At 48.1% G+C, this 10,848-nt stretch overlaps 1 long non-coding RNA gene across 1 annotated transcript; it reads right to left on the reverse strand.

Annotated features, from left to right (window-relative positions):
• Nucleotides 1–801: 801 nt before the first annotated feature.
• On the reverse strand, nt 802–6,929 carry LOC140642561 (uncharacterized). The gene is made up of 3 exons (XR_012039006.1): nt 6,684–6,929; nt 5,784–5,993; nt 802–1,129 (listed from the first exon to the last, which is right to left on the reverse strand). It is a non-coding gene; the product is annotated as an uncharacterized lncRNA (long non-coding RNA).
• Between the last annotated feature and the right edge of the window lie 3,919 nt (nt 6,930–10,848).

The following is a 10,848-nucleotide window of genomic DNA, read 5'->3' on the forward strand; positions in this document are numbered from 1 at the left end:
CCAAGACAAAGGGTTAAAAATAATAATAATAAGACACAATTCATAGAAAATGAGGCAACCTTTCTAAAGGCGATTTTTCCTTAATACTTTTCATTTTTCTTTTACCCCAATTCTTTAGATCTCTTAGTTTGTCTTAGAGTAATTCTGAGAATTTTTATTCCTCCCAATTCCCAACCCATAGCTGAAGCATTTCCCTTAGAAATTGTACAGTTGCTGAGTACTGTTCAAAATCATTTATTTGCTACATGTTCTACTTAATTAAAGAAGCAGTCTCCAATTGGAAGTAATATTTAGATGAATAAAAATTATCATATAAGTGAGACCAGCAGGAAAACCACCTCAGCACAATACCCCACGACGTTACAGACCTGCACCATGGCCTTGGGTCCCCTAATGTTTAAGTGCAGCTGTAGCAAATACTTCTGGATGGTACTTTTTTTTTTTTTTGTATGTTTAGATTTGAATTAATGTATTTGGTGCTGATCTGGTTTTCCGAGATGAGGTACTGGCAAGGTCTTCTCAGTATTTCACTAGGCACATAGGAATTTGAGACTTTAAGACTTTCATGTTTTCTAATTAATGATCTTTAAATTTAAAAGCAAAAAAAAAAAAAATGCATGCCTCTTAACCCCCTGGACACTGCGTCCTAACTACAGCGCGTAGCATGAGGTCAGGAACTTGATTAATTATTTAATGATGCCTTACATGGGGATCTACCCGAGGTACTTTAACAGGTTTCTATACTTTTTCAAACGGTATTTTATGAAATGAAGAGAATATATTAATGTGCTAATGCTAAAATCCCGACATTTATACTTTATTAAATACCTTTTCACATTAGTCTTCAAAACAGTTACTCTAGCTAGTGAGTGGCTGGTTCTCCGATGAGCTACAGGCAGCTCATAACGTCAGACGAGAAGTTTCACTCCGCCCCAGAGACTGCCAGCCATTTAATTCTACTTCATGTTCCAGAAGATGCACGTGATGCTTTGGATGATAATGTTTGTTACAAGCGATGCACTTGTTCAAAAAGGTCCTGCAGATAAACTTGCAAATTCTTGGGTGGGTTTTTTTTTTCCCAATTTTTTTTTAGTCATATGTTGCATAAGCCTCATTGAACATAAGTGAACTGAAAAGGAAATATTAAATTGATTTTAGAGATAAGGAAATATGTTCAATATTGTGATTTACTAAAAAAAAATAATAAACACACACAGAAGCAATAGAAGCAGAAGTAGAATTCTGATGCTAGGCCAGGACTTTCTGTTGAAGCCATAGAAATTTTAAATTAATAAAGGACTAAAAGACAAAATAACAAGAATTAAAAATTGAGATGCTAAAGGCCATGAATTTGAAAACATTGAAAAAATGGAAAACATTTAAAAATATAACTGCAAGGAATTTTTGGCTTTTTAATAAATGAATACATCTGGAACTTAAAGCGGATCCCATCTCTACCCAGATATACACACAAAACACTAGGTACTTGGAATTTTATAGACAATACAGCAAAAAATAAATTATTATAAGCTAAGTGTATTATGAAGATAGATTAAAAAAAAAGACCTTAGCAAACCCCAACTCCTTTTGACTAAATCCAGATCCCGTGTATTATCATTGGTGGATTATAAGCCAAGATAATGTTCTGGAATGGGTCACCCATAAATAAAATTTAAAAACTTATGAGAATTATCATGTGGATTTAAGACTTAGTATGGGAAGATAAAACATCAAACTTTTACAGAGAAATATAGGAGCACATGTTTATAATTGTAGGCAACGGAAAATTTGTTAAACCAGTAAAAGCACCAGAATGAAAGACTGACATATTGGACAATTATCACAAATGTAAGACTTTCTGTGCGTTATACTACAAAAACAAAAAAAGCAGTGAATGCTACAGCTCGCTGGAGAAGTGCTGCAGGTCCTATCACTGGAGAAGACTATTAACTAATTTAGTATACAATTGACAAATGGACAGAGTTAAAAAAAAAAAACTCATTTGAAGAAATTCAAATGGCAAAAAAGGGTGTTAAAATCTTAACATTCAGAAAAATACAAACTGAAATCGAAATACCAACTTATACCACTCCGATGGTTAAAATTTAAAAAGTATACTAAAAAATGTCAAAGTAGACTCCTCCCTCCGGGGGCGCAGAGCCTGGGTATGGGGGGCACCTGCTGCTGGGGCGCAGAGGGAGTCGCAGCAAGGACCCTGTGAGCGCCGCCCCCCCCCAATAGGTCCCGCGCAGCTTCCAGGATAGAGAGGCGCAGGAGCCGCCCGCAGGAGCCGCCCGGGGGGGGGGGGGCGGGGGGGGAGCGCACTTTCGTGGACCCCGCATCACCACGAGCTGAGCCCATCACACCCACATCAGGGCGACACACCTGGGGCCCTGGTGGCCCAGCCGAGGAGCACCTGCCTGCAGCCCAGGGCGTGACCCCAGGGCCCGGGTTCGAGTCCTGTGCCCGGTCCTCGCAGGGCGCCTGCTTCTCCCTCCGCCTGGGACCCTGCCTCTCTCGCTGTGGCTCACGGATAAATGCATGAAATCTAAATAATGGTAATAACGGTTCTCCGTAGTGGGAGGCAGCGGTTGTCACCCCGGAGGGCGTCTCTTCTGCTGAAGCTCTGCAAACGCAGAAGCTCTGCAAACACACTCGCGTGTCCGCAGCAGAACGGACCTGGGGGTAGAGGCCGCATCGAGTCCCCAGGGCGCGATGGCAGCACGGACGCCGAGGAGGAGGGGCAGGGGGGAGGGGGCGGGCGCGGTACGGACCTGGGGACTGGGGCTCTGCAAACCGAAAACGACGTGCGCCCCCAAGTCAGAGACGCCCGCGCAGCAGCCTCCGAAGTCCTCCCGGCAGTGGCAAAGGGCCGGGGAGCGCAGTCGGGGCGCACCGTCACCCCCATAGCTTGCCTGGGGGCCGGGACACGTGGGCTGTGGGCTCCCGCCTGGCTGCACCTGTGCAGTGGCCGCGGGTTGTGGGGGGGGCTGTGCCGGCGGACGGGGGGGGCTGAGGGCCTGAAACCCCGGAGGCCACGGTGCGAGGCGCGGAGGGGCCCGCCCTGAGCAGTGGACGGGACGGAAGGAGCGCAGGGGCGGGGCGGGGCGGGGAGCGGAGGGCCTGCAATCCCGGAGGCCACGGTGCAAGGCGTGGAGGGGCCCGCCCTGAGCAGTGGACGGGACGGAAGGAGAGCAGGGGCGGGCCGGAGAGGGGGCAGAGGGCCTGCAATCCTGGAGGCCCGGTGGAGGCGCGGAGGGGCCCACCCTGAGCAGTGGATGGGAGGGAAGGAGCGCAGGGGCGGGCAGGAGAGGGGGGCGGAGGGCCTCCAATCCTGGAGGCCGTGGAGGTGCAGAGGGGCCGCCATGAGCAGTGGACGGGACCAAAGGAGTGCAGGGGCGGGCAGGACGGAGGAGGAAAGGGAGGGGAGGGGGAAAGGGGGGCAGCTGGCTGTGCGGGCGGAGGGCCGGCAACCCCGGAGGCCATGGTGCTAGGCGCCGAGGGGCCCGCCCTGAGCAGTGGACGGGAGGGAAAGAGCCCAGGGGCGGGCAGGAGAGGGGGGAGGAGGGGAGGAGTGGGGGGGGAGGAGCAGTGGAGGGAGAGGGGAGGAGTGAGGTGAGGGGGGAGGGGGGGCGGAGGGCCTTCAACCCGGAGGCCCCGGTGGAAGGTGCAGAGGGGCCCGCCCTGAGCAATGGACGGCTCCCCCCACTGCCCAGTGACCCCGCGGACGCCCCGCCACATGTACCCGCCTCCCCCCCACAGCACCGAGATTCGCGGGGATACCTCGCAGCCCCGAAAGTGACAAGTGGGGGCCCAGCCCTAAGGGCCCACCCGCAGCGACGGCCACGCAGCAGGATGAGCCCACGCAAGGCCACGACGCGTCTGGAAATCGGGCGGGTCCGTTCTCTCTGACTTGGACTTAGTCCAACAGGAGCCGAAGCGGCTTATTCTCGGGTGTCCGAGGTCTAGGGTCACGGCCTACTAAGTAGACACTGGTTTTCCCATTTTTTTTAACTTCCCCGTCCATTTATTCCCTGAAAATAAGACTTTCTAATATTCCCATAAGAAAGATGTTTTTCAAGCTATTCTTTTTTTTTTTTAAAGATTTTTTATTTATTTATTCATATGACAGAGAGAGAGAGGCAGAGACCCAGGCAGAGGGAGAAGCAGGCTCCATGCAGGGAGCCCGAAGCGGGACTCGATCCCGGAACTCCAAGATCACGCCCTGGGCCAAAGGCGGGCGCCAAACCGCTGAGCCCCCCAGGAGTCCCCAAGAAAGATGTTTTTAGGCTCCCGGATGACCTGAACGCTTCCCCTTTCCGAGGCCCTTCCCCTTCCCGGCCGCACAGCCGGGGAAGCCCCCGGCCCGCCCCCCTGAACCTGCCAGCAGGTGGCCGGGCGTTGGGGGTGGGGGGGAGCGCAGAAGGCCAGTGGCCCGGGGCGGCCACCTGGGGGCTGCGGCCTGGGGCACACAAGTGCGGCCATCAGGAGCATCAAGCCCGCGGGGAGGAAGGGGAGCCGTGGGCCGGAGGCGGGACACACAGAACTAGTGGCTCAGACGTCGGGGAGGTTTAAACAAGACCCGGGGTTGGGGTGGAGGTATGAGGTATGGGGGGGGGGGGGCGGGTGTCCGCGGCAGGGCACCTGCCCCTGGCTCAGGTCATGATCTTAGAGACCCGGGCTCCCTGCATGGAGCCTGCTTCTCCTTCTGCCTGTGTCTCTGCCTCTCTCTCTCTCTCTCTCTCTCTCTCTGTGTCTCTCAGAAATAAATAAGTAAAATTTAAAATAAATAAATAAGTAAATAAGGCCCCGGGGACTGGGGGTTCAGCAGTGGAGCACCTGTCCCTGGCTCAGGTCATGATCTTAGAGACCTGGAATCAAGTCCTCCCTTGGGTTCCCTACAGGGAGCCTGCTTCTCCCTCTGCCTGTCTCTGCCTCTCTCTGTGTGTCTCTCATGAATAAATAAATAAAATTTTAAATAAATAAATAAATAAATAAATAAATAAATAAATAAATAAATAAAGCCCGGGGGCTCAGCGGTTGAGCACCTGCCCCTGGCTCAGGTCATTATCTTAGAGACCCAGGATCGAGTCCCACTTGGGCTCCCTGCATGGAGCCTGCTTCTCCCTCTCCCTGTGTCTCTGCCTCTTTCTCTGTGTCTGTCATGAATAAATAAATAAAAATCTTAAAAAAAAAAAAAGCGCCTGTGTTGTGTCTGCTTGGTATTGGATTTAACAAGGACCCAGCAATTGATTCAGACTTTGTGTAATAGTTTCTTGGGGGAAAAAACCAAACCCATTAAGCTCAATCTTAACTCGGTGATGCACTCCGGGACCCCAATCACTAGAGGTCTTTCCTTCGTAAGTTAATAAGCGTGGGGGAGCCGCCCTGGGGGAGCCGCCCTACTGGCTCCAGGCCCCCTGGAGGCCCGCAAGTCTGCAGAGTCCACCCGGTGCCCGGGGGCAGCAGGTGCAGCCTCAGGTGCAGCCTCAGGTGCCTGCATCCCTGTGCCCCAACCTAGGCCGGCGGTTAGCCCGCGTGAGTGCATGTTCCTGTGCAAGCCGGACCCTGGCTTCGAGCTCCCACCGGCCAAGTCCTGGTGCCACTTGCTGCAGCCCCTTCCCTACAGCCCGGTCTGCACTGTCTGACCTCTGGGTCGTCCCAGGGGCACGTGCCTGCTTCTCCCTGTGCCTCTGCTCCCCCTCCCTCCCTCCTCCCTCCCTCTCAAACACAGAAATAAAATCTCAAAAGAACAAATAAATAACAATTAAGAAAAAAAATACCTCTCCGTTGTTCCGTGGGCTTCACGTAGGTGATGCTGCGGGTTACTGCCCAAAGCCTGAGACTCCTGAGCGGACAAGGAGGTCGCGTCGCTAACACCTGAGCTGCGGCCCTAAACCAAGACTCTCCCAAGAAACCTGGAGCCTCTGGCACCTCCAGGAATAACCCTTGGGGCTTGTGAAGACGCCAGGTCCCAAAAATACTTTCACACACTCGCAGGATAAAGGAGCATAGGGATGTTTTTCAGTGTGAACCTAACCACCGTCCCTACTATCCCCCTCCCGGTCCTCTGGGCCCCAGAGGCCTGGTCCCCAGCAGTAACCACCATGAGCACTGCAGACCAGCCCCTGCTGTCCCTGGGGTGGGGGTGGGGGTGAGCCCACCTGGTCCCCCGGCTCACCTGGATCCCCCTCCTGGTCGTCTGGGCCCCGGAGGCCTGGTCCCCCAGCAATAACCACCATAACCACTGCGGACCAGCCCCTGCTGTCCCTGGGGGTGGGGGTGGGCACTACTGGTCCCCAGGCTCACCTGGTCCCCCTCCTGGTCCTCTAGGCCCCGGAGGCCTGGTCCCCCAGCAATAACCACCATAAGTACTGCTGACCAGTCCCTGCTGTCCCTAGGGGTGGGGGTGGGTCCACCTGGTCTCTCAGCCCACCAGGATCCCCCTCCTGGTCCTCTGGGCCCCAGAGGCCTGGTCCCCAGCAGTAACCACCATAAGCCCCTGCTCTCCCTGGGGGTGGGGGTGGGGGTGGGCCCACCTGGTCCCCAGGCCCACCTGGATCCCCCTCCTAGTCCTCTGGGCCCCGTAGGCCTGGTCCCCAGTAGTAACCACCATGAGCACTGCGGACCAGCCCCTGCTATCCCTGGGGGTGGCAGTGGGCCCTCCTGGTCCCCAGGCTCACCGGGATCCCCCTCCTGGGGGAGCAGAGGAAGCACCCGCCTCGGGAACAGCTCCGTCGGCCTCCTCACGGCCCCTTGGGTCTTCTGCGAGGAGGCACCTGTCCTGGGACCTGAGCAGAGGGTCAGGTGCGCTGCTCACCCCGGGCCTGGGTCCTCATAGGCCTCCAGAGGTGTTGCTAGGATGCCCGTAAGTGAACGAATGGATGACGTTGTGTTAGGTCATCACGGGAGTGAAATGGATTCGTTTGGTTCTCAGCAAGGGATGAAGTCAATTCTCTTAGGATTGGGCGCCGGGTGGCTCCGTTGGGGAGCGTGTGGGCCTTCAGCTCAGGGCGGTTGCCAGGGTCCTGCCATCGCGCCCACATCCCCCGGCGGAGCATGTGTCTCCCTTTCCCCCGCTGCTCCCCTTGCCTATGCTCTCTCTTTGACAAATAAGTAATTTTTTTATATCTTAAAAAAAGAATTCTCTTACCATGATTTCCATTATGAAATCAGTCTTCTTTCTAGATAGTTATATATTCCAGGTTTTCATTTATATTTTTTTAAATGTAACATCTCAGTCTTTTATTTTTTTTATATTTTTTATTTTAGAGAGAGAGAGAGAGCATCATGCGATCGTCACCTGACGATCAAACCAAGAGTCAGCCGCTCAGCCAAATGCACCACCCAAGATCTCATGCCTTTAAGCAAGTCCGATATTTCTAAGAATCAAGAATTTTTAAAATTATCTTTTAGAAAGGTATCAAGCTATTACTTGTCCCTTTTTTTGCCTCGTACGTTGTTCATCCAAACAGTGAAATGGGAAGGTTTGATGTTTGGCTGCAAAATGCATATAAGATGGATTAATATTCATTTCATCGCGTCCATTTCCTAGGAAGCACCTTGGCAATTAAAGTTTGATTAATTTACTTTCTTTCAGAGCAGCATGAATGAGGTCATCACAATTCCCGTAAAAAGCTAAGATGCCCAGGTTTGAGGGTGGACTATTATGTGATGATTTAGTCACAAATTCTACACCTTAATTTTACACAGAAAAGCAGTCCTATGAGCAGGTAACTTAGCATAGCAAAACTAAAGTTTATGACAAAACATAAAATACCACAACAAGAGCATCCAACAAATCTTAGAGAACTGCGGTTAAATTTAGACTCTAGAACAGAGAAAACCCTTCGCTTTGAGACGTTTCTCCATTTGTCTGCGTTGCTCATATATTCCATCATTTATTTTTTCCCATTGTGTTTGCTAAAATTAAATTCATCCACTCTGGCATATCTGTTCTCGCTGTGACGGACACTGAATAAAATTTTAAATCTCAATTAGCGTCTTTCAGTGACCAAATAATGGTGGCCAGATCTCAGGTCTATTCACAGCAGCAGATGATTTCATGTGCTGGATACGCGTCCTGTTTGAGCAGAATTTTTTAAACAATAACTTCTCAAAAGAGTCCACACACCGGAAACGTCAGTTTTGTGAACTGACGTGTGTCAGATACAATTCATTGGCTAGGCAAATAACAACTGGATTAAAAACCACTTAAGCTATAATTTAGATGCCAACCGCTTTCCCCCAGCAGTTTTGCTCTTTGTTTCTATGTCTGCGGGTTTGCTACAGGTCAACCAATTACTCAACAGTTGGGCTAGGGAATCGGAGAAATGGCTTCTGAGTGTCATTGAATGAAAAGAGCCTTGGGTCTAAAAAATAATAATAATAATTCAAGAGCAACCTCGCAGAAGGACCAAATCAACGTATTAGATGACTGTAAAAGCGATTGTGATTTATTTTGAACTAATTTGTGATGGAGTTCAAGCCTCAAACTAGAAAACAAGAGCGGATGGCAATGCCAGTTGTGCCGCAGAAGAGCCCTGTGATCGTCAGTAAATCGTCTGGAAACTCAGATCTTCTCACATTTAAAAGAGGAGCAATGGTTTCTACCATTGTACTGTCCCAGTGATCTGTCAGGGCCACTCAGTGTCGGGGGGTGGCATGACCGATCTGAGGCAAAGAGGAGCAAAACAGTGACGAGTTTATATCAAGACACCTACTGAGCACCTACTGTAGACACCTACCAAGTTTACATTAAATAAACTTAGGTGTTTTAAGATAAACCCGTAGGTGTGTTTTACTCCTATTGCCTCAGATCAAGGCCCCTGAATATGGCCACTGCGCACCCAAGGTCGGTGAGACCTTCAGGGGAGACCTCGTGCAAGAGTCCTGGGTCGCCCTCTGTCGAAAGTCTTGTTATCTGTCATTGAATTCTGATTCTACCCACAGGATACACCCTGATTGTGTATTCCACGAGGAAAAAGAAGCCCCTCCTCTGCACTGTGTTATTTCTTTGTTCATTTGGTAATTTAAACATGATGGGTCCAAGTATTGCAGTAATTTACAGAAAGTTGCCAAAAAAAAATCTACAGAAAGATGCTTCAGCAAAACTAAAATCCTTCAGGGTAGTCGGTGGCACATTTCACTCTTAAAATCTTTTTTTGTTAAGTGTACGTAAATGTACGGATATAATCATAAAATGATCGTTACTGTGTGACATGCAAAGGAGCACAGCTGACATAAAAGAGAGCTTCCCCAAGCACCACACCTTTACCTTAAAAGCTTTGCTTATTCTTTTTTTTTTTTTTTTTATATATATATTTTTTTTTATTGGTGTTCAATTTACTAACATACAGAATAACACCCAGTGCCCGTCACCCATTCACTCCCACCCCCCGCCCTCCTCCCCTTCTACCACCCCTAGTTCGTTTCCCAGAGTTAGCAGTCTTTACGTTCTGTCTCCCTTTCTGATATTTCCCACACATTTCTTCTCCCTTCCCTTATTTTCCCTTTCACTATTATTTATATTCCCCAAATGAATGAGAACATATAATGTTTGTCCTTCTCCGACTGACTTACTTCACTCAGCATAATACCCTCCAGTTCCATCCACGTTGAAGCAAATGGTGGGTATTTGTCATTTCTAATAGCTGAGTAATATTCCATTGTATACATAAACCACATCTTCTTTATCCATTCATCTTTGCTTATTCTAACGGCCTAGACCACTGTTACAGGACAGCCAATGCTGATTCAAAATAATACAAAATTTCAGCAAAATATAAATATTTGATTTCTTCTATCATGATTTTTGTCTGTGTATGTGTGTCTATATATAAATATTTGCATATAAATATATATTTATTTTATAAATATATTTTTATATGCAAATATATATTTTTTATTTTTATGAATATTTTATATACAAATATATATTTTTATAAATATTATTTTTATATACAAATACATATATTTTTAACATGGACAAAACACAGCTACACAATTTATATAGCTTCTCCCTTCTGTGTTTTCTGTCTTTCTTCTCTATGAACTTGGTCTGTGAAATGATTGCCTTTATCAGGAGTTCATTCCATTGCCATCTAACAATATGAGAAGTTAGTGGCCTCTCATGACCAAAAAAATGTAAATGTACATACAAACCATGCTTCAGAGAACTAAAATATAATGTCTCCTACATACACAGTCCAGTCAATCCACTTAAACATTGCATAATATTTACTGTAATCCTTTGTGATTGAAAATATTGTGATCATGATACATCCCTAAGGTACACCTCAAAAATAAGTTTTGTTTTCCAAGCCTTGCCCTTTTTTGAGGGAGATCAGGAAACTCAATTTAACCTTCTAGGCTGAGGTTTAAATTAAGGAAAACCATGGGGATATAAATATCATAGAGTGAGAGCATCTCATTCAAGATGATGATATTCTTGTTCCATCTTGATTTTTGCTATGGCATCGTTCAGTTATTTTGCAAATAATTTCCTGTCCCATCACTTTTTGTTTAATGACAGAAGTCATCCTTTCTGCGCTGCCAGTCTTAATAGTTTTTTTTTTTTTTTTTTAACAGTTGTCAAGATTGTTTTGGGGCTGCTCCAAGATACTTGGTTGTAAATATAATACGAAGTAAAGAATTCGATAGCATATCGTTTTATACAAAACTCCTGGCCTACCCAACACAATTAGAATTGGCGACTCTTGTTCAATGTACCTCTGATGCTCCAAGTATCTCTGCCCAAATAAGGAGCAATTTTAACTTCTCAGCTTGAGTCACCAACATCAGTGTTTCCAAAAATAGGTCATGGTGTGGGTCTCCTTGCGTGGGCAG

Source organism: Canis lupus, chromosome 11 (assembly GCF_048164855.1).
Source record: "Canis lupus baileyi chromosome 11, mCanLup2.hap1, whole genome shotgun sequence".
NCBI lineage: Eukaryota > Metazoa > Chordata > Mammalia > Carnivora > Canidae > Canis > Canis lupus.